Here is a 24,159-nt window from a genome sequence, read left to right on the forward strand (position 1 = left end):
ACAGACTCCAATGCAGGGCTCAATCTCGTGAACCATGAGATCATGACCTGAGCTGAAATCAAGAGTCAGACACTTAACCGACTAAGCCACCCACCCAGGGTCCCTGAAGTTTGTTTTTTTTTTTTTTAATAGAAAATGTAGCAAAAACCACTCCCCAAAATATTTTGCTCTCGTAAATCTTTGGGGGAAAGTTCTATGAAAGATAAATAATATATTCCTGTCAATTCTTAACAAAAGGCCAAGAACTAAAGTGGATCATTACCAACATGAAAGTTGAGGAGCATTATAAACCCATTTATCCTTCAGGCTTCCTAACCTCTCTCACAGCTGATTTCCTAGGAAGAGCATGAGAGGATGGAAAGAAGGAGAGAAGTTGCTAGGTTGAGTGGTCAGTCCACGGATACAGAGGGACAGGGAGCTGAGACAAGCTTTGAAGGAGATGCCATGAGACATCCACATGAGGAAGAGAAGTTTATTTATAAGGGGCTCCAAAAGGGATAAATAAGACTCAAATGTTTAGATGGCTTACAGACCAACTTCTTTGCCAAAGTAGTCTTAAGATCAAAATGTCAGACTTTCCCTGCAAAATTTGTTTTCACAGAAATAGCAACCACTCCATAAAAACACTTTAACACTAGAAAGGGATTACTATCTGATCTAGAATTATTAACTCTTCTAAAGATATCTACCATAAGACCAAAGGAAATACATGTGAAAAATACCACCAACTGTCTAGAATGTAAATATTTGTGGAGCACCTGGCTTGCTCAGTCAGAGGAGCATGCACATCTTGATTTCAGGGTCATGAGTTCAAGCCCCACATTGGGTGCAGAGATTACTTAAATAAATTAAAAAAAAAAAAAAACTTTAAAAAATAAAATAAAATGTAAATATTCGTGTTTTAATAAAGTAGAGGCACTTCTAACAGTACACTGTGATTCATGTCACCAAAGGAGACTATTTCCAAATAAAAATTTTTTAAAGTCTTCTTTTCTGCAGAGAAGAATCCACATTTTTATTGTTTTAACTTTTTTATTTTTTCTTGAGAGAGAGCATGAACGGATGAGGGGCAGAGGAAGGGAGAGAGAGAATCCCAAGCAGGCTCCAGGCTGTGAGCACAGAGCCCAAAACGAGACTTGATCTCACAAACCACAAGATCATGACCTGAGTTCAAGTCAGCTTAACTGCCTGAGCCACCCAGGAACCCCCAAGAATCCACATTTTTAGCCTCTCTAGCCAGAGTCACAAAAAAGGAAATACTGCAGGTGTGACTAATACAGACCTCTGATTTTAACTTGAGAAAACCCAGGTTGTATTTTTCAGTCACCATGGACTATGCATTTTTTAAAATAACTATATTTGGAATGATTTTAGATTCATAAAAAAATTGCAAAGGTAGTAGAGAGAATTCAAATATACCCCTCATCCAGTTCAGTTTCCCCTAATGCACCATATTAGTTTATAGCAGCACAATATCAAAATTAAGAAACCCAACATTGAGGGGCATGTGAGTGGTTCAACTGGTTAAGCATCAGAGACTCTCAGTTCTATGCATTGGCATATATGTCTATCTTAATGCCAGCAGCACAGTGTTTTAATCACTGTAGCTTTGTAGTAAGTTTTGAAATAAGTGTGAGGGGCACCTGGGTGGTTCCGCTGGTTGAGCATCTGACTCTTGATTTCAGCTCAGGTCATGATCCCAGGTTGTGGTATCGAGCCCCACTTTGGGCTCCACACTAAGCATGGCGACTGCTTAAGATTCTCTCTCTTCCTCTCCCTGGTTCGTGTTGGAAGGAAGGAAGGAAGGAAGGAAGGAAGGAGAAGAAAGAAAGAAAAAAAGAAAGAAAGAAAGAAAGAAAGAAAGAAAGAAAGAAAGAAAGAAAAGAGAAAGAAAGACCCAACATTGATACTTTATCATTAAATAAACTCAACTTAATTCAGATTTCACCAGGTTTTCCATCCATGTCCTTTTTCTGTTACAAGATCTCATCCAGGATACCATGTAGCACTTAGTTGTCATGTCTCCCTAGTGTACTCTGGTCTACAAGAGTTTTTGAGTTGTTTCTTGTTTTTTCAGGACCTTCACAATCTTGAGGAATACTAGCACTAGGAGTTGGGGGGGGGGGGGCACAATAATTTAAGCCAATTTTTTTAGACAGTAAAATTTTATGATGAAGATCTAGAAACCGGGCAAAGCAGTAACAGCAAAATTAATCTCTTAAGACACATCCCAAAAGTGTTAAAAAAAAAAAAAAGATGGCTTTCCTGGTGAACTCTAATAAACACTTAAAGAAAATTAACATCAATCCTCAAATCCTTTCACAACATAGAAGAGAAAGGACACTTGCTAATCTATTCCATGAAGCCAGCATTACCCTTATGCCAAAACCATATAAAGCCATCACAAGAAAACTACAAATATCTTTCATCAATACAGATGCAAAAACCCTCAACAAAATACTAGCAAGCTGAACACAGCAACATGTTAACAGAATTACAGATCATGACCATGTGGGATTTATCCTAGGAATGCAAAAGTGGTTCAACATACAAAAATCAATGTAATATATTAATAGGATGAAAAAAAAGAACGCATGCTCATCTCATTAACAGAGAAAAAAAAATCTGATAAAATCCATTACCCTTTTGTGAAAAAAGAAAAAGTAAACAAACTCAAACTGGGAACAGAAAAGAACTTCCTCAACATGGTAAAGGGTATTTAAAAAACCCACAGAAGGGCACCTGGGTGGCTCAGTCAGTTAAGCATTCGACTCTTGATTTCAGCTCAGGTCATGATCTCATGGTTCGTGAGTTTGAACTCCATGTCTGGCTCTGCGTGGACAGGGATTCTTGAGATTCTCACTGTCTCTCCCTCTCTTTCTCTGCCCCTCCCCCACTCACACTCTCCCTCAAAATAAATAAACTTAAAAAAAAAAAAAACCCACAGGTAACATTACACTCAATGGTGAGAATGAAAGCTTTCTCCCTAAAAATCACAAAAAAAGACAAGGATGCCTGCTTTCACACTTATATTAAACACTGTACTGGAGTTCTAGCCAGAGCAATTAAATAAGAAAAAGAAAGAAAAAGCATCCAAGTTGGAAAAGAAGTAAAACTATCCTTACTCACAGGTAACATAATCTATATATAGAAAATCCTAGAGAATTCACAAAAAAAAACGCTAATTAACAAATTTTAGGAACGTTACAGAGTACAAGATCAACACAAAGAATCAGTTGTACTGCTACATGCCAGCAACAAACAATCCAAATATGAAATTTAGAAAATAATTTTGGGGCACCTAGGTTGACTCAGCTGAGCATCTGACACTTCATTTCAGTCATTTCAGTCAGGTCATGATCCCAGAGTCGTGGAACAGAGCCAAATTCCCTCTTGGGGCACCTGGGTGGCTCAGTCAGTTAAGCATCTGATTTCAGCTCAGGTCATGATATTGTGACTCATGAGTTAGAGCCCTACATCGGGCTCTCTGCTGTTAGCATGGAGCCCGCTTTGGGATCCTCTGTCCCACTCTCTCTGCCCTCCCCCACTTGCTTTCTTTCTCTCAAAAATGAATAAACATTTTTTAAGTTTCATTTATAATAGCACCAAAAATAACAAAATATTAAGGAGTAAGTTTAACTCCAAAAAGCACAAGATTTATACACTGAAAACTACAACATATTGCTGGAATAAATTAGAGAAGACTTGGGGGCGCCTGGGTGGCGCAGTCGGTTGAGCGTCCGACTTCAGCCAGGTCACGATCTCGCGGTCAGTGAGTTCGAGCCCCGCATCGGGCTCTGGGCTGATGGCTTGGAGCCTGGAGCCTGTTTCCGATTCTGTGTCTCCCTCTCTCTCTGCCCCTCCCCCGTTCATGCTCTGTCTCTCTCTGTCCCAAAAATAAATAAAAAACGTTGAAAAAAAAAAAAATTAGAGAAGACTTAAATACATGAAAAGACACCTTATGTTCACGTTATTAGAAGATTTAATACTGTTAAGAAAGCAATACTCTCCGAAATGGTCAATAGTCAGTGCAATCTGTATCAAAATCTTAATGACATTTTTTTGCAAAAATGGAAACACTGATAACTAAAACTATCTTTAAAAGAACAAAATTGGAGGATTCACACTTCAGATTTCATTTACTTATTTTAATCTGAGAGAGAGAGAGAGAGAGAGAGAGAGAGAGAGAGAATCCTAAGCAGGCTCCATGCTCAGCACAGAGCCCAATGAAGGGCTCGATCCCACAACCCTGGGATCATGACCTGAGCCGAAATCAAGAATCAGATGCTGAACCAACTGAGCCACCCAGACACCTCCCACACTTATTTCAAAACTTACTACAAAGCTACAGTGATCAAAATAGTGTGGTACTGGCATTAAGATAGACATATACACCAATGCAACAGAACCAAGAGTCCAGAAATAAAAATTCACATTTATAATCAACTAATTTTCAACAAGTATGCCACACCATTCAATAGGGAAAGAATTTATTGAAAGACCAATAGACCATTATTAGAAAGACTAATGGTACTGAAACAACTGGATATCCACATACAAAAGAATGAGGCTGAGGCCTTGACTCATACCACATACAATAATTAACTCAAAATGGATCAAAGACCTAAATGTGGAAACTTACACTATAAAACTCTTAGAGGTACACATAAGGGTAAATCTTCATGGCCCTGAAATTGGCAAAGGATTTTTATTTATGACAGCAAAAGCATAAGCAACAAAAGAACAAACACATAAACTGGACTTCAATGTTTAAAACTTTTGTGCATCAAGTGACATTACCAAGAAAATGAAAAGACAATCCATGAAATGGGAGAAAATATTTGCAAATCATATCTGATAAGGATCTAGTATCCAAGATATATAAAGAACAATTCAACAACAACAAAAAAACCTGACTTAAAAAAGGGCAGAGAACCTGAATGGGCACTTCTCCAAGAGATGCTCTATATCATAAGATGATCTATATTCATCAAAGAAATGAATATCAAAACCACAATAAGATACCACTTACATCAACTAAAATGACTAGAATCAAAAAATCAGAAAAGAATGATCATAAGGGTGCCTGGTGGTTCAGTGAGATAAATGTCCAACTCTTGATTTTGACTCAGGTCATTATTCTCCCAGTTCACGGGATCGAGCCCCGCATTAGGCTCTGTGCTGTCAGGCTGTGTGCTGTCAGCTGCTTGAGATTCTCTCTCTCTACCCCTCCCGCTCACACACAGATGCTCTCTATCAAAATAAACATTAAAAAGAAGAAGAAAATAATGATCATTGGCATGGATGTGGAGAAAATGGAAAGCACACTGTTGGTGGTAACATAAAATGGCATAACAACTATGGAAAACAATTTGGTGCCTCCTCAAAAACTTTTTAAAAAGTTAAACATAGAATTACCATATGACCCAGCAATTCCACACTAAGGTATATGCACAAAAGAACTGAAAAAGATACTCAAAGAAGTATTTGTACACAAATGTTCAAAGTTAGCATATTCACAATAGCCAAAAGGTGGAAACAATAGCCAAAAGATGTTTATCGAAAAATGAGTGGATAAACACAATGTGGTTACATTTATACAATGCAATATTACTCAGCCACAGAAAGAAATGAAGTACTGATATATGTTAGAGCTGTGAAAGAAAACTGAAAATATTCAGGGCACCTGAGCGGCTCAGTGGGTTAAGCATCCAACTCTTGATTTCAGTTCAGGTTATGATCTCACAGTTCATGTGATCAAGCCCTGCATCAGGCTCCATGCTGATGGTGTGGAGCCTGTTTGGGATTTGGGGATTTCTGGCTCTCTCTCTCCATCCTCCTTCCAAATAAATAAGTAAAACTTTAAAAAAAAAATTGAAAATACACTAAGTGAAAGAAGCCAGACACAAAGGGTTATATATTTTATGATTCTATTTACACAAAACATCCAGAATAGGTAAATTTATCAGAAACTTGCCTACTGGTTGCCAGGGGCTTGGGATTGGGGGAACATATGGAGTACTGTCTAAAGGAAATGGGGTGATGAAAACATCTTGAAACTAAAAGACATTGTAATGGCTGCACAACATTGTTAGTCTACTAAATACCACTGAATTGAACGCTATAAAATGGTCAGTGGTCAATTTATGGTATGTGAATTTGACCACAAGTTTTTTTAAGTGGGAAAAAAATCAGGAGGGAATGCCTCTTGGATAACTTAAGAGATCAACATAGAACATATAAAGGCAAAGTTTAAGGAAAATATTATGTTTAATAAAGGTTAACTCAAGGGGCACCTGGGTGGCTCAGTCCTTAAGCCTCTGGCTTCGGCTCAGGTCATGATCTTGTGGTTCAAGAGTTCGAGCCCCACATCAGGCTGTCTACTCTCAACACAGAACCCCGCTTCAGATCCTCTGTCTCCCTCCCTCTCTGCCCTTCCCTGCCTCACACTCAATCTCCTCTCTTAAAAATAAACAAACATTTAAAAAAAAAATAAAACTAATGGGGTGCCTGGGTGGCTCAGTCAGTTGGGGGTCCGACTTCAGCTCCGGTCATGATCTCACAGCTCGTGAGTTTGAGCCCCACATCAGGCACTGTGCTGACAGCTCGGAGCCTGGAGCCTGCTTAGGATTCTGTGTCTACTTTCTACCCTTCCCCCACTCACACTCTGTCGCTTCTTCAAAAATAAATATTTAAAATTTTTTTAAAAAATAAAAAGTTTAAGAAGAAAAAGGTAAAATCAAGGGCACTGAAATACTAAAATTTTAGAGTTCAATTTAGAAACACATATATTCTTTTGGCATCATTTTCAAAACTTCCATTTAATTATGTTTATGAATAACTATAATTTGGGGAATAACTTTCACTTGCCCAGGCAAAACTTAAACTTGTAATTGACTAAATTAATATTGGGGTGCCTAGGTGGCTCAGTTGATTGTGTGCTCAACTTTGGCTCAAGCCATGATCTCACAGTTGGGTGAGTTCGAGCCCCGCATAGGGCTCTGCGCTGACAGCCTGAGATCTACTTTGGATTCCGTGTCTCCCTATCTCTGTCCTTCCCCCGCCTCTCAAAAATAAATAAGCATTAAAAATAATTTTTTAAAAATATCAATGATAATTTACTTTATTATCAATGAAAGACCATTAATATAAAATGTTAAAGGTGCAGTCATCTTGTTATGCACATGACAGTGAAGGTACATTACTCAATTCACCACGTTTTAAAGTGAGCTCTTTAAGTGGTACACAGAATTTATGGCCTATCCAATAGTGACACAATAGTTACCAATTACTGAATATTAATATGGGACATTTGGCTAATTTCTAATGTTATTCTGAATTTTGACAACAACCCTACCCTTTTTTTTTACAGATAATAAAAGGGGCTCAGAGAAGTCCCAACGACCAATCAATTGGTACTTTGGTAGAAAAGGATTTCAAGCATTCATATGCCAACTCTGCAAATATACCCATGAGATCCTGGGTCAAGTTATTTAACTTCTCCAAATCTCAATTTCCTTATCTGTGAAGTGGAAGTGGTTGTTCTGAAGGCTAAATGGTAATACTGTCCATGCAATGAAATAAAGGCCCACAAAAAATATGCGGAATGTCCTAAACCTAAAGGTTGCCTGCTAAAGTATTTAGAGATGATGTGTCTGCAACTAACTTCCAAATGGTTCCACAAAATAAGAAATATACACCACACCTATAGAGAAAACATAACAAGATATTAACAATCATTGAATCGGAATGGATAAACAATCATTTAAAATTTTCCATAAAAGTTGAAAAAAGGGGCGCCTGGGTGGCTCAGTCGGTTGAGCGTCCGACTTCGGCTCAGGTCATGATTTTACAGCTCGTGAGTTCGAGCCCCGCGTCAGGCTCTGTGCTGACAGCTCAGAGCCTGGAGCCTGCTTCTGCTTCTGTGTCTCCCTCTCTCTCTGCCCCTAACCCACTCGCATTCTGTCTCTGTCTCTCTCAAAAATGAATAAACATTAAAAAAAAATTTTTTTTAAGTTGAAAAAAATAAGAAGCATTTCCTTTACTAATTTGAACCAACTCTTAAATATGTGTCAAATGAGAAAAGCAAAGTGTGTGTGTGTGTGTACACATTCACGTACACGCACCTTACCCTGGAATAAAAGATCTCTGGAAAAACACACAAGCACCAGATAATATCTACTACTTTTGTGAAGGTAACAAATTTTCTGAGATAATGAAAGGAAAAACATTTTTCAGTATAGGTTGTTAACCTAGCTCTACCATTTTTCCACTATTTTGTAACCTTTTGTAATTTCTTAAATCATAAAATCTGTCCTCCCCAAATACACAATACTTAATGGCCTACCTGGCAGAAACTATACCAAAGCCTAAAATAAAGTCCATGTTAAGGACAGATCTTGTAAGGCTAAAATCGTGGAACAAATGTCTCAAAGCATTCTTAGTTTTTAAATAAAGTTTGAAGATTCAAGTAAAATTTACCCAATAATAAGGATGACAAGATCACATATAACGATTTTCTATTCGGCGTCCATAACAATGACAAAATAAGGAAATTGATAATAAACTCAACTTCATTCACTCCAAACTATCTTGTGGTTCATTCTACCAGTTTCTTCCTTTACTAAATTTAACTGTACAACAGAACACTGCACTCAGCAACTACTCAAGGGATTTTGAGGATAAAATTACGCCCTTTATATTCCCCAATTTCTGTATTATCTCAACATCCAAAAATGTATCACCAAATAGATAATACTGCTACATACAAAAATCTTGACAGCATCAAGAAAAAAAAATACGAAATCAATTCCTAAAGAGTCTTAATATACAAGCTTATATAAACCTTAAAGGTAAAGTTCAGTACACTGGAAAACGAAAATTACAGGACATTGCCAATGAACTCCTCGCTCTGTACATTAACAAAGCGTTTAGAACAGGAAGATGATGCTAATAATTAAACGTGTATACTAATTAAAAGGCTTTGCTGAAAAGACTCAGTAAAGAAAAACTAAGGCCAATGTGACATGGACAAAGACGATTCATTTGGGACTCAAAAAGAACCATTACCCACACTCCAAAATTATTCTTCAAATTCGAAACCCAAGAGCTAGCACTACAGTAAGAGGAAGTGAGACGGAAACCGTCTAGGAAGAGAAGAGTTGAGCAAATGCCTGTCACCCTAGTTGAAAACGACCATAACCCCCGGAAATACGCTCCCGGGAAGCTCGGCAGGCACTCCGAGGTTTGGTTCCCTGCAGTAGGACCCACACGCCTCTCCCTCCATCCCTCCCCTCCACCATAGGGGTGGGAGGAGTGCTCGGAAAGCTCCGCCCCCCTCGCCCGGTCAGAGAGCCGGGCGGGTGAAAAGGGAGGTGGCACGAGGCCGAGGGAGGGGAGAGCCCGCCCAGGTGACTGGAGCTGGAGGCGGAGACACAGCCAGGGAAGGGGGCCGCCGTACGGCAAGGAAGATGGAGCCCCCCAGCCCGTACGGAACGGAAAATGGGAAGACTAGGACGAAAAAGGTTAACGAGGGGAAGGGGAGGCACCCCTCCTCCAGGCAGGGGCAAGCACACCCCCGCCCCCCACTCCGGGCGGAAGAGTTACTCTCGGGAAGCTTCTTTTGCGGACTGAGACAAGAACGTGGAGGCCCCGCCCCCGAGCCAAGAATCTGAAGAAGGAAAAGTCCTGTCAGGCCCCAGACCCAGCCTCCCCGGCGGCCCGGCCCGCCCCCTCCTCGCCGGCGGCCCAGGCAGGTGCCGCCCCTCCCCCAGCCCGGCGCCCACTCTCCCTCCCGTCTTGACCACGCGCCCTGTCTCCTCTCGGCCCTCCCAGAGATCCGTCTCCCTTCTTCCCCCACTCACCTTCCCGGGCGGCTCCGCCGCTCCCCCCTGACCCCGCCAGCGGCCACAGTTCACACACACCGCCTCAGGTCCCGCACTCACTCTCCCTCACTCACACACAGCGCGACCACAGCTCCAGAGCGGCCCACATATTATGCGTCACTCGCGCGCTACGTGCCGCGCGCGCGCGCGTCCCGACTTGGCGCGAGGCTCGCTGGAAGGGGGCGGGAGGAAAACGCCAGCGCGAGGGAAGAAAAATCGAAGAGCCCGGGGCCGCCTGGGAAATGAAGTTCCTCTTCTAGGGGCGTAGCCCATCAGTCTTGATTGGCGCTTGAGTACTTACTCCCGGAGCATTGACTTCTGGGATTTATAGTTTTCCCGCCTGGATGCGAACTGCTGTGTACTCATTGGCTGCTTCGGAAGGCGGAAGCGCATAGTGAGGCACCAGAGCCACACAAGCTAGCGTAGGCTACGACCAAATGACACCTTCTCAGTAACCTTATTCTGCCCTGTATGACTGGAGTGAGCTGCTGTTTTATTCTCTCATTTGCCTTTTATACCTAGAGTATACCATTATCTAGGAAAATATTTGCTACAAGCTTATCAGAAAGCACAGCATTCATGAAACAGAAGACACTGGTTTTGTCTTCCTTTCTATTCAAGACTTAACCTGTGGGATCAGTATTTATCCTAGGTGTCATATGAGGCAGAGAAAAGGAAAAAATTAAAAGGCCATAGATTAAGGCAGGGTCATCTAATTTAATTCCTTTATTTTGCAGCTGGGAAAAGTAAGGCCCAGAGAGAGTGAAATGACTTACCTAGCATCTCACACCCAATTAGCAATGGAACCAGAACGATTCTTGCCTCTGACTCAGGTATCCCTTTTTAGGGACATGAAAAAATATATGTGATTCCACAGCTGAGCAAAATCTCTCCCTGATAAGATCCTACCCAGCTTTTCTCTCTCCAGGAGAACTGAACAAGTTTTTATGCATTTCTATGGAGTCCTCACAGCCAACACTTTCACAGGGGGATCAGGAACCCAGCAAACCTGCCTGCTGCTATACTCAGGTTCCACAACTAGTAAGAAGCTGGCCAGAGCCTGGATGCTGGATCTCTTGATTCCATTCCCCTTTTTCCAGAAAAGAGACCTCCCTCCTCATTTAACTATGTAACTTGGAGCAGCTGTTCAGACACAAAATTCTAGACTGTGGGGTGGCAGCGCCAGACTTGTCACCTCTCTGCAACCCTTTTACCCGCAATGACGGCACAGCTCACTTCTTTGTGCTTTTGGAACTTTGCCTATGTTAGTAATGGCCACTACCATTTCCTTTGATTTTACAGCAGGCTCAGTTCTGAGCCAAGTGTTTAACCCACACTTTTTCCTTTAACCTTCACTACTACCCCACAGGGTAGATACAGTTAGCCACCTATACAGATGAGAAATCTGAGCCCAGAGAAGTGGCCCAAGGAACGGGGATCAGGTTTGTGGGTCCAGAGGCTGCACTCACAGCTTTCCTATACCTATCCTCCAGCACTCCTTGAGCTGACTTTCTTACTGTGCCTCCCTGAGCCACAAAACCAAAATGCATGAAGTTAGCGCATTTAAGCCTTAGATACCCTCCCTCTGTCCATGGTCTAGGTAACACAGCTGTGATTTCCCCACTGGCTGGGAACCTGAAAGAGCCCTTGTGGGAACCCACGGTCCCACTCACCTGCTCCTGGTGCAGCCTCAGTCTGCCACCAGATGGCACTGCTCCCCTTCAGAAACTCAGAATGGGGCTTTGGGTCAATGATGGGATTGAAGAGCATCACAGAGGGACTTTGGAAAAGCCAGGACCTGGCACAAAAACAGACACATAAACCAATGGAATAGAATAGAGACTCCAGAATTGGACCCACAAAAGTATGGCCAACTAATCTTTGACAAAGCAGGAAAGAATATCCAATGGAAAAAAGACAGTCTCTTTAACAAATGGTGCTGGGAGAACTGGGCAGCAACATGCAGAAGAATGAAACAAGACCATTTTCTTACACCATTCACAAAAATAAACTCAAAATGGATAAAGGGCCTAAATGTGAGACAGGAAACCATCAAAACCCTAAAGGAGAAAGCAGGAAAAAACCTCTCTGACCTCAGCCACAGCAATTTCTTAGTCGACACATCTCCAAAGGCAAGGGAATTAACAGCAAAAATGAAATACTGGGACCTCATGAAATAAAAAGCTTCTGCACAGCAAAGGAAACAATCAGCAAAACTAAAAGGCAACCAATGGAATTGGAAAAGATATTTGCAAGTGACATATTGGACAAAGGGCTAGTATCCAAAATCTATAAAGAACTCACCAAACTCCACACCGAAAAACAAATAAGCAATGGGCAGAGAACATGAATAGACACTTCTCTAAAGAAGACATCCAGATGGCCAACAGGCACATGAGAAGATGCTCAACGTCACTCCTCATCAGGGAAATAAATACAAGTCAAAACCACACTCAGATACCACCTCACGCCAGTGAGAGTAGCTAAAATGAACAAATCAGGAGACTATAGATGCTGGTGAGGATGTGGAGAAACGGGAACCCTCTTGCACTGCTGGTGGGAATGCAAACTGGTGCAGCTGCTCTGGAAAACAGCATGGAGGTTCCTCAAAAAATTAAAAATAGAACTACCCTATGACCCAGCAATAGCACTGCTAGGAATTTACCCAAGGGATACAGGAGTGCTGATGCATAGGGGCACTTGTACCCCAATGTTTATAGCAGCGCTTTCAACAATAGCCAAATTATGGAAAGAGCCTAAATGTCCATCAACTGATGAATGGATAAAGAAATTGTGGTTTATATACACAATGGAGTACTACTTGGCAATGAGAAAGAATGAAATATGGCCTTTTGTACCAACGTGGATGGAACTGGAGAGTGTTATGCTAAGTGAAATAAGTCATACAGAGAAAGACAGATACCATATGTTTTCACTCCTATGTGGATCCTGAGAAACTTACCAGAAGACCATGGGGGAGGGGGAGGGAAAAAAAGTTAGAGAGGGAGAGAGCCAAACCATAAGAGGCTCTTAAAAACTGAGAATAAACTGAGGGTTGATGGGGGGTGGGAGGGAGGGGGGGTAGGTGATGGGCATTGAGGAGGGCACCTGTTGGGATGAGCACTGGGTGTTGTATGAAACCAATTTGACAATAAAGTTCATCTTAAAAAATTTTTGTAATTAAAAATAGGAAAAGCCAGGACCCAGGAGGCTGGAGAAGCAGAGCAGGAGCTATACATGGCCTGTAGAGTGGTCCTCTCTAGAACCTTTGCTCCACAATGCCTGCAGCCTCCCTACCCCTGCCAACACACAGCCACACAATTGATGGCACTCCCAGACTGCCACTCTGGGAAGGGGAGGAGACGGCACCCTTGTTTTCCAGGCTGCAGATGCATTCCAAGCATATTCACTGATACATTTCACAGCACAGGAACGTGTGCCAGATACACAAGCATGCACACCTATGCATTGGCACCAGGCCTCACAGACAACATTTTGACATCTAAGCACATACAAGCATAAATCCACAGATGGTCCAGGCCCACACACCTGGTTTGGTTCGGCACATTGTCTGTGAATCACTGGAAAGAGATTCCTTGGCCTCTTTGGAAGAACATCTCTGGACTGTCCTCCCCTGCTCTGCCTGTGCTGAAACCCTCCCTATGGTGTGCCTCAGAAACAGCAGGCACCATCCAAAAGTCATGCTTACAGGGCTGCCTGGTGACATATAAAGGGCAAGAGCAGCCCATCCCTGGCCCCAACACCAAGAGCTACAGAGTTGGGTATGTTCTACCTGCCCTTACCCCTAAGCATGCCCATGTACTGGAGTAGGAAAATCAATAGCACCAAGTCCTCTGGGCCTCAGGATGTTCCACCCCTCTCTGCCACCCCTTCTTTCCAGTCACCTACTTCCAGGCTCACTAGATCCGGGTGTTCTCACCAGCGCATTCCCACACTGGTGCCCACAGTTCCTGGGCCTCCTCCTACAACTCCTTGGGACCAGAAGATCAGGCCAGCTATCCCACATCAACCCCCGCTCCACTGTTGGCTGAACAAGACTGCTTCCGCAAGTGTCCAAGTGTCACAGGAGCCACCATGGAGTAGCTTAGGGCTGTGAGGCTCTGAGGGCCCCAGTGTGGACAAAGAGGGAATTCCAGTCATTCATTTGGTGCCCTCCTCCTGCCTGGGAACCTTGGCAGCCCCCTAGAAAAATAGAACACTTACCACCATTGCCCATGAGGTGTGCAAAAAAACATTCCTATATGACAGCATCCACATCCACCACTCTTGTTTTGCAGAGGGAAAAAATGAGACTCCACAAAGTTTGAACCCCACCTTGTCCAGTGGCCACAGTAGCTGTGGTCTCCAGAAGTCAGTCTCTGCCTCCTATTCCCACAGGTTCAACTTCATAGAGGGGCCTGAGGCTCAAGTAGGAAATGAAGCAGACCACCCCCCCCACCCCCCCCCCCAGCTCCCACCTACCAGGGTCTCAACAAGACTGAAGAGCCTCCGGAAGAGCCCCATGCAATCTTTAGGACATACTTGTATTTTTTTATATATTTTTCATCTGAAATTAAAAGTGAACTGGTCATCCTGGGGCACCTGGGTGGCTCAGTGGGTACGGCATCTGACTCTTGATTTTGGCTTATGTCATGATCTCACGGTTCACGGGACTGAGCCCCGTGTCAGGCTCTGCACTGACAGTGTGCAGCCTGCTTGGGATTTTCTCTCTCCCTCTCTCTCTGCCTCTCTCGCAAGCATTCTCTTACTCTCTTATCAAAATAAATAAATAAACATTTTTAAAAAGTGAACTGGTCATCTTATATTTTATCTGGCAACACCACCTCAGAACCACTGCTCAGCCCTGGACCCCAAGGACTCCCTGCATGTGGTCCCCAGAGCCTCTCTTAAATCATCTGCAAAATAGTTAGAAGCAAATAAGAACAGCTGTCTCCCAAAGGGTTTCATTAGACAGGCAAAGCAGTCAAGGCTCCTTTAGCCACAAGCTGATGATGTGAGTGCTATTAGGCTCAAATTCTTCCCATCTACCTTTCTCTCTTTAACCCCATTGGTTGTGGTCAAGAATAAGAAAATAGTTTTTCCTCTTTACTGGGAAGAGTTTGCAGATGGAGATGGGTCAGCAGTGGAGTCCAGCCTGGGAAGAAAATAGACCTGCATCCTAATACTGGTGCTCCCATTTACCAGCTGTGGAACCTTGGCCTAATCACTCCGCCTCCCGAGCTTCAGTTTCTTTTGCTGGAAAGTAGAAATAACATCTTCTTTCTAGCATTGAGGATTAAATGTGATAATGCATGTAAAATACTCAGCTTGAGGCCTACCACACAGTAAGTGTTAGAGAAGTGATGACTATTCCTATTTTGATTATTCTTGGTCTAATGCTGTCCCTGTTTAAGTTCTTCAGCTGGTTTCTCTTTGCTCCCGGGACTAGCTGCTGGCAGAGCTCAGGTTTTCCTCATTTAAATGAGAAATGAGCTCCTAACCAGAAAAAAATCCTAGGGCATATTTTCAAAAGTGCTGGGAAGTAGCAAAGGAACCACCCTGGGGGGGATCACCTGTCCACCTCTCTGTCCCACCCCAGAACTGAAAATTGCACGGGTCAGAGGGTGGTTTAAGAAGATCTGTTCCTAGGCCTCCAGATGCTTTAAGAGCTTTAAGAGCTACCACTGATCAAAGGTGAAAGTAGTCAAGGCCAAGGAGCCCCTTAGATGTAAAGCCAGACATGTCACCTTCCCAAACCAGCCTATCCACCCTGCCTCCCTGCTGGGAGGCCTGTATCTAGAATCCTTGCCCAGAGCACACTTGCTTCTTTCTCTGGGTCCTCTGGCAGGATGGTGATGTCACAAAGTAGAGGGCAGAGGGGGTGGCCATAGATATACCCTGGACTACCCTCACAGTGAACCTGCCCATCACAAACAAGGGCTGCAGCATGAAGGGGGCCAACCTCTGCCTTCCAGGTACCTGCACTACCTATCAGATGACAGCCTGGCTGCCAGTTAGCATCCCTGCTGACTCCTGTGGCCTGCCCTTTCCAGAGACTATGCTCCAGGTAAGAGGGTGAGGAACAGGTGCAAGGAAGGTAAAGAGAAAGCACCCCCAGCCTCTTTTGCCTCACGTTCCTGGAATCATAAGTTCTTCCAGGAGGAACAACAGTGGAGTCAGAATTGGAGAGAAAAGACCTTGGATTTTTGACAATACCTGTTTGTGGCCATGAAACCTTTCTATGGAATTCAGGGATCTCAGTCCTGACCTATTTGAAGGTACTCTGGAGACCACAGGGGAAGACCCTGATGAAGACTCAGGTCACATAAAACATCTATCAGTCTTTTTACTTTGAAAATCCTAGAGAAGATTAGCTTTGTGTAATGGAAGGAGGCTCATCTGACTTCCCATTCAGAGGCCAGAGACCCACCGTCACCACCACCACTTGAAGTATCCACCACCTCCCGCCCCTCCCTAAACCTTGCTGCAATGGGCCTGGACCTCTGAGACATATTGCCAGGGTAGCCAGGAATATCCAGTTAGGTCTGGGAGTTGAAGTCATTAAGGAAAGGTGTTTCTAAGTGTAGAAGATGTCCTGGGCTCTTACCATGAGGCAGTTCCTCTTCATTCCCTCAGAGGTGGGGGTGTCTCTCCATGAAAAGTCACATGGTGTTTCTGGGGGGAGCCCCTCTGTCTAGTTCCTGCTTCATCTGGTCCAAACTTGTCACAAGATGGCCTTTTGTGAAGTCACAAAGCTGGCTGCCTCCCCACAGGACCAGGGACCAGGACAACCAGGGATTAGTGGGAATTACTTGGGGCTATGGAGGGCTTCAGAAGTGGCCTTTGGACTCTGAGGGAGGTGGGGGGTCTGGAGGGGCTCAGGTTGTAAAGCATGAGGGGGTCAGTCGGAGACCTGGGGATGAGAACAGTTTCTCAGATCTTGGTCATTGCAGGGAGGTAAGAACAGCAGGCGCCTGGGTCTGTGGTCTGTGGTCTTTGGCCATCATCCTGTCCCTTGAGACCCAGAGGAAGAGGGTGAATAGAGGGCCCCACCCCAACTGAATACATATAAAAGTTCTGATCACTGATGTTCTGGATGTTCCATGGCAAAGAGAGGTTAAGACCTCTGAGCTGAGGATTCAGTCTTCCCCTCAGTGCAATCCATCGATGGTCATTCACTTGTGGTTGAATTTTCCACCTGTTTCCTGGGCAAGCGCATGCTCTCACATTCTTCTGCATTGATAAGCAGCCCCGTTGGCCTTGGGATACCCTCACCCGTTGGACTGCTCAGAGGAAGAAAAAGGTTGGGAGAATAAATGGGAATACCCAGAGCCCACTCTCTCCAGGGTATAGAAATTTCTACCACCAGAGAAGCTAACCCATAAAAGAAAACAGGAGGGAGAAGAAAGTTTCACTACATATAGTATACAAAGTCAACCACTGCTGTGGAAGGTCACAGTTTGTAGTGGGGGGGGGGGGTGAGATTCAGGAGAGCCACTTGATTGAAGTCTTGTTTAAAAAATTTGTTTTAGGGGCACCTGGGTGGCTCAGTCGGTTAAGTGGCCGGCTTCGGCTCAGGTCATGATCTCGCGGTCCGTGAGTTCGAGCCCCGCGTCGGGCTCTGTGCTGATGGCTCTGTGCTGATGGCTCGGAGCCTGGAGCCTGCTTCTGTTTCTGTGTCTCCCTCTCGATGCCCCTCCCCCATTCACACTCTGTCTCTCTCTGCCTTTCAAAAATGAATAAATGTTAAAAAAAATTAAAAAAAAAAAAAGAAAAAAATTTGTTTTAGTATTTATTTTTAAGAGAGAAAAAGAGACAGAGCACTAGTGGGGGAGAGGCAGAGAGGGAGACACAGACTCTAGGCTCTGAGCTGTTAGCACAGAGCCTGATGCAGGGTTCAAACCCATGAACCTTGAGATCATGACCTGAGTCGAAGTCAGACACTTAACTGACTGAGCCACCCAGGCACCCCTGAAGCCTTGTTTAAAAAAAATCAATAGGGGTGCCTGGGTGGCTCAGTCAGTTGAGCCTCCAACTTCAGGTCAGGTCATGATCTCACAGCCTGTGAGTTCAAGTGCTGTGTTGGACTCTGTGCTGACAGCTCGGAGCCTGGAGCCTGCTTCAGATTCTGTCTCTCTCTCTTTCTCTCTCTCTCTCTCTCTCTCTCTCTGCCCCTTCCCCACTCACTTTCTGTCTCTCTCTCTCAAAATAAATTTTTTTAATCAATAAAAAATATTTTCTGTGAAGCTAAGGATTCCTGAGTTTCAGCTCTATGCCTCACCTTGTATCCTGTGTCACTTGGGCTGAGGAGGATGCAGCACATGATGGAGATGACATGTCCTGCTCTCAAGGGCCCACAGTCTAGGAGCTGAGTGACTGTGCCCAGCTGCCTTCCTTTTTTTTTTTAATTTTTTAAAATGTTTTATTTATTTTTGAGAGACAGAGAGAGACAGCATGAGTGGGAGAAGGCAGAGAAAGAGAGGGAGACCCAGAATATGAAGGCTCCAGGCTCTGAGCTGTCAGCACAGAGTCCGACATGGGGCTTGAACTCACGAGGGCCGTGAGATCATGACCTAAGCCGAAGTCGGAGGCTCAACCCACTGAGCCACCCAGGTGACCCCCCCCCCCCCCCCCCAAGTTGCCTTCCTTAAAGAGAAAGCTATGGCCCAGGAAATGGTGGGGCAGCCTGGAATCCCTAGGGCCCTACCTCCCAGGTCAGGTCCCTACATTTACCTGAAGGTAAGAACAGACTAGAATCACGAGGGCTTTTGACATTAGAGCCAAGGCAGCTTCACACTGTCTCTCGGGGGCTGAAGTTCTGGGTCTTGGGGTCATTCATTCTGTTAAGAGTGGCCCTCCCCCATGTGGCTCCTCTCTTGGCCATTTTTGTTGCAGCATTGAAGCCATACTTCCACAGAGGGTCTTCTACTGTATACTCTATGGAGCCTGCGAGTGTGCTGTGGGGACAGGCCTGGTCTAAGGGGTAAAAGACTAGAGGGCGACCCTGGGCAAGTTTCCCCATCAGAAGTTTACTAGAGCTACGGTTTTTAAATTTTGTTAGTATTATTTTAGTGTAGAATCCTTTTTTTTTTTTCCCAGTGAAATCTTGTACATCTGTTCATTAAGTAGAAAAAAGAAGCCATGTTGGGAGTTGGAGGACACCGTGTGGCAGAGTTCCTACCAATTCTGAGGAACTCCTTAGGATTCTAAGGAACTCAGTTTGAAAACCATCTGTCATGTGGCTTCCAGACCCATCTTGGCTTAGCCTGCCATAAATCTGTGACTTCAAAGCCCAGGCTTTAAAAAGAAAGAGAGCAGGCTAAGGAATACCACATTTAGTGGCCACCTCAGAGTCCTGTCCTGAGTAACTTCCCCCACTATCACTTCCAGTTCCTGGTCCTGGCTCGGCTTAATTACAACCGCCAGTACATCTCCAACCCACCTCTCACCTAGCCCTCTACTCCTAACTTTGATTCTCTTTTATGGGTTCTGAAATCAGCATCCAGGGCTCTGTGGCCCAAAGCCCACATAGGTGTCCTAAGTCAGGAGCACATCAGGCACCTTTCTGAACCTGAGTTCAGTAGGCAGGAGACAGGAGATTCTCATTCTCTGGGTAGCATTCAGATTTGCCTCTCTTCTGAGATTCTTGTAGCCTCCAGAATTGTCCTTGTCCTTTTTTAAAGTTTTTTTCGGAGTTTTTGTGTGGGTTTTTGTTTTTTTTGAGAGAGAGTGCACACGTGCATGTGAGTGGGGGAGAGGCAGAGAGGGAGAGGAGGAAAGAGACACTCAAGCAGGCTCCACACTCAGCACAGAGCCCAAAAAAGGGGCTCTATCTCACAACCCTGAGGCCATGAGTTGAGCCAAAATCAAGAGTCAGAACACTCAACCGACTGAGCCACCCAGGCGCCCCTCTCCTTGTCCTTTTTTGAATGCAGGACATACTAATTTCATGGGGCTGCAAGCCTTACCTAGGAGCCAGAAAATACTCAGGGCAGCCTGGGTGGAGAGCAAACCCTGCCCTCCCCCATTTCTTTTCCTCAAAGATGCAGAGCAGAGAGCAAGGTGGGCTCCCCACCCCCAAACCTGTTAGGACTGGATTCCAGGGGCTTTAGTTTCAAAGAATCCATAAAAAGCATCATGGCCTTGGCTACTCTGAGGAGGACCAGAAATTCAAGAGGGCAGAGTAATGGTGCTGTGGACCTTGTTACAGAGAAAGGTAGTTACATTGTAGCTGAAAACAAAGGCTACTGCTTTTTCTCTGCCCTGATGGCTAGGGAGGCAGGGCAAAGACAGCAGACATTCCCTAGGGCCAGGCATGGTGAAGCAAAAACAAGGCTCTTCAGTAAGCTGAGAGGCTAGTACAAGGTTCTCCGCCCTAGCTGCACATTTGAATCACCTGTGGAGTTTTGATGATCTCCCAGTGCCAGGAGCCTGTTCCAGATCAATTAAATCAGTATCTCTACAGATGGGTCACAGACACTATTGTTTCCCAAAGCTCCACAGGTGATTCATTCACAGCCAAAGCCAAGAATACTGGTCTGGGGTGAGAAGCTGGCATCAAACAGAATGTGGATGTGATGCTCTTCACCCTGAGGTGGGCCTGGAGACTTGAAATCCTGGGGGCCTAGTGAGCTGGGCCCTGCTGCTACTGGAAGCCATGGGATCCTCTGTTACTCTCCTACCTACATACCCACTCACCTGCCACACACACACACACACACACACACACACACCAGAGCACCTATTCCAGTGAAAGTGGGACAGAAGGCTCAGTGATCCAGCCCCAGGGAAGGAGAGCATGCACCCTGATTTAGAATCCTGACCCTGCTCCTCTTTAGCTATGTGGCCTGACAACACTTCTGGGTCTCAATTTCTCATCCATAAAATGGGGCAATAATGCTTACTTTGAAGGTGGTTACAAGGAAGTACCCAGCTCACAGGAAGAGCACTAGAGATTGGGCCGCTAAGCAATAGGAGCCCAGACTCCCTCTGTCAGCTGAGACATGGCCATAGGGATCAGCTGTCCAACTCTCTGGTTTTTCACATGAAGATCTCAAAGTCCAGAGGGGAGAAGTTTTCCCAGGATACACAGCCAGCCAGAACCCAATCTCCCTCTGCCCCAGGAGCTTCGCATCATGGCAGCCTTCCTGTGTTGGGCTTTAGCTCTCCTCATCCAGCAAAAGTCCAAAAATGATCTCTAGGGCTTCTAAAGAAGTAAGCAGGGATTTTATAATAACCTTTAGAATGTCTTATTGGAGATGCTTGGCTGACCTTGGGGTAGAGGGTATCCAATCTGGCCATTTGGCCCCAATGGGCTATTTGTCTCCACTCCCTTCTGATAGTCCTTATCCTAAAAAGAAGGTTCATCACCTCAGTGCTAAGGGTGAATCCCCCCCCCCCCCCCCCCGCCGGCCTCCCGAGGCTGAGGACTACAGAACAAGGATCCACTCTGCCCCTGAGGCCTGGGCCTTGGGTTAGAAAGAGTGGGCAGGGCAGATTGCTTTTCCATATAAGCTCTTTTTGTACTTTAGCTTCGAAGCCACTGAACATGTACTGCTTTGGTAAAAATAAATCGTATTGAAAAGTAAAACTATACATGTCACCATACATTTGTCCAAATCCATAGAATATACAAACACCAAGAGTGCTAATAAACTACAGACTCTGGGAGATGGTGATGAGTCAGTGTAGGTTCACTGATTGTGACAAATGTACCACTCTGGTGGAGAATGTTGGTAATTGAGGAGGCTGGGGTGAGGGAGGAGGCGGGTGTGGGGGGGAAGTGTGGGGGCTGTGTACTTTCTGCTCAATTTTGTTGTGAATCTAAAACTTCTCTAAAAATGTTAAGTAGAGGGGCACCTGGGTGGTTCAGTCGGTTGAGTGTCTGACTTTGGCTCAGGTCATGATCTCGCAGTTCATGGGTTCGAGCTCCACATCGGGCTCTGTGCTGACAGCTCAGAGCCTGGAGCCTGCTTCGGATTCTGTGTCTCCCTCTCTTTCTGCCCCTCTCCTGCTTGCATTCTGTCTCTCTCTCAAAAATAAACATTAAAAAATTGTTTTAATAGAAATAAAAATAGTAAGTAGATAGAAGTAAAACTGATATATACAGAGAATAATAGTACCCTTCCCATGGTGTCTGCAAGGATTATATGAGCTAATGAACATTAAGGACTTAGCCTGACCCAGGTAATTGCTCAGTATGAGTTGGCTTTTGTGTTTTATTCTAAAGCCATCTCTGTCCCGTGGTTTCCTCTCAGCTGCCACTCATGAGAGGGAGATGGTGGGAACAGATCTTTCCCACCCTTTATCTCAGGATGCTGAGGCACCAGAGGCTTTGTCACTAGCTCACTCACATGGTTTAACTGGTGATGCTACAGCCAGGCCTCTGGTGAAAGTTACTGACCTTTGTGCAGCTAGAGTTCTGCACTAAGTCCAGGCAGACACAGAGCATCTCCTTTGAGCAAGGTCCCATGCTCAGACCCTCAAAGTGTTCTTTCAACAGTCCTACAAGGTAGGCATCATTGCTCCATTTTAACAGATGAGTAAGCTGTGGCTCAGAGAAATTAACTAACATGTCCAAGCCTGCTCGGCTATAAGGACAAAGTCCAGAACTCCTGCTTTCTCCATCAGGAAAGGAGGCACAGGAGGTGAGCATTCGGCCAGTACCCTAGCTTAACCTACGGTACTTATCCCCTCCTCCAGCAGCCTTTCGAAGATGCCACCTTGGAGGACAACATCTTCTTCCCAGAAGGACTTGAGCAGCCCAGTGGCATCCCCCAGGTCTGTTGGGATACCTGCTCTGGGGAAGGATGAGGAAGCATCCCAACCCCTCTCTTTTGGAGTCTGGAGTTGGAGATGCTGGAGTATAGAGGGCCTGATTCCCCATCCTCCCTCTCCCAGCCTACCTAGCTGCCTTTTTAGGCAGCTCATTCTTCCCTGTGTTAACTTTCTTGCCTACTTCCTTCTTCAGGTGAAAGGGAAATGATGAAGATGAGTTATCCTGGAGGCCCAAACCTTCAATGTGGTAGCTGGGCATAATCTGGGAAGGCTTCCTGCAAGTGGTAAGGGTCAGGGCCAGACTGTAAAAAGTGGAAATAAATAGATGGAGAGAACCATGGGAAGAACCCAAACTGTGATTTCCCTCTCCTTCTTAGAACTGTAGGTGCATCACCTCCTAATAGACACTCATTTGCTGATTCTTTCATTCATTGATGGAGTACCATGTGCTGGGTAGGAAACAGGGTTCTACCTCATGTCCACAGGCTCTTCAGGCTGATAGCCACACAAACAGCCATACAATGTGACAGTGGCTGTAATGAACATGTTCTGGGACCCCACAGGCTGCTAAAGCGCATCAGAGCATTCAAGAGAGTTGACATGTGGCTCCTTAAGGACCAGCTCTGTGTTTCCTAAACCCCAGATATACTTACATAGGAAACAAATGGTTTTTATAAAAACAAAAAGTTCACTTTGCTCTCACACAATATTCAGTGTTCCATTGTGTTTGTAACCCCACATCCAACTATGGAAAAGTTTCTCTGGATCCCAGTAGTTCTTAACTCTTTTTTTTTTTTTCTGTTTTTTTTTTCTTTTATTGTGATAAAATACATATACATATAAAAGTTTACCCTTTTAACCTTTTTAAGTGTACAGTTCAGTGGCACTAAATATATTCATAATGTACAACCATGACCACCATCCATCATCTTCATTGTAGCTCTTTTATTTTTTAAAATTGAAACTCTCTACCCATTAATATTAACTCCCCATTCTCTGTTCCCCCCAGTCCCTGGCAACTACCATTCTACTTTCTGTTCTGTGAATTTGACTGCTTTAGATACCTCAGGTAAGTGGAATCTTACAGAGGCGCCTGAGTGGCTCACTCGGTTAAGCTTCCAACTTTGGCTCAGGTCATGGTCTCGGGGTCTGTGAGTTCCAGCCCCACGTTGGACTCTGTGCTGACAGCTCAGAGCCTGGAGCCTGCTTTGGATTCTGTGTCTCCCTCTCTCACTGTCTCTCATGCTCTGTCTCTCTTACTCTCAAAAATAAATAAACATTAAAATTTTTTTTTAAAAAGTGGAATCTTACAGTATCTGTCTTTCAAATGACTGACCTCAAGATTCCTCCATGTTGTAGCATGCAACAGGATTTCCTTCCTTTTAGAGGCTAAATAATATTCCACGGTATGTATATATCACCTTTTGTTCGTGCATTTATGCATCAATGGACACGGGTTCCTTCCACATTTTAGCTATTGTGAATAATGCTGCTATGA

The 24,159-nt window shown here is 44.5% G+C and overlaps 1 protein-coding gene and 1 long non-coding RNA gene across 12 annotated transcripts in view; one reads left to right on the forward strand and one right to left on the reverse strand.

Annotated features, from left to right (window-relative positions):
- DCAF1 (DDB1 and CUL4 associated factor 1) overlaps positions 1 to 16,728 on the reverse strand; it is a 91,124-nt gene extending 74,396 nt beyond the window's left edge. For 4 of the 10 annotated variants that reach the window (XR_007459857.1, XR_007459858.1, XM_049640553.1 and 1 more), the window contains exon 1: positions 9,864 to 10,043. The gene's annotated coding sequence lies outside the window, so the exon portion shown is untranslated. Of the gene's footprint in view, positions 1 to 9,863; positions 10,049 to 16,491 lie in introns of those variants that run through there. The other 6 variants (XR_007459855.1, XR_007459856.1, XR_007459854.1 and 3 more) reach the window with 4 other exon arrangements.
- On the forward strand, positions 15,723 to 23,861 carry LOC125929411 (uncharacterized). 2 transcript variants are annotated; one of them, XR_007459860.1, is made up of 4 exons: positions 15,723 to 15,951; positions 22,515 to 22,664; positions 22,855 to 22,945; positions 23,671 to 23,861. It is a non-coding gene; the product is annotated as an uncharacterized LOC125929411 (long non-coding RNA). The 2 variants fall into 2 exon arrangements; XR_007459859.1 differs by lacking the exon at positions 23,671 to 23,861 and having other exon boundaries at positions 22,855 to 23,009.
- The last annotated feature ends 298 nt before the right edge of the window (positions 23,862 to 24,159 follow it).

The sequence above is a fragment of the Panthera uncia genome, chromosome A2 (assembly GCF_023721935.1).
Source record: "Panthera uncia isolate 11264 chromosome A2, Puncia_PCG_1.0, whole genome shotgun sequence".
Lineage (NCBI taxonomy): Eukaryota > Metazoa > Chordata > Mammalia > Carnivora > Felidae > Panthera > Panthera uncia.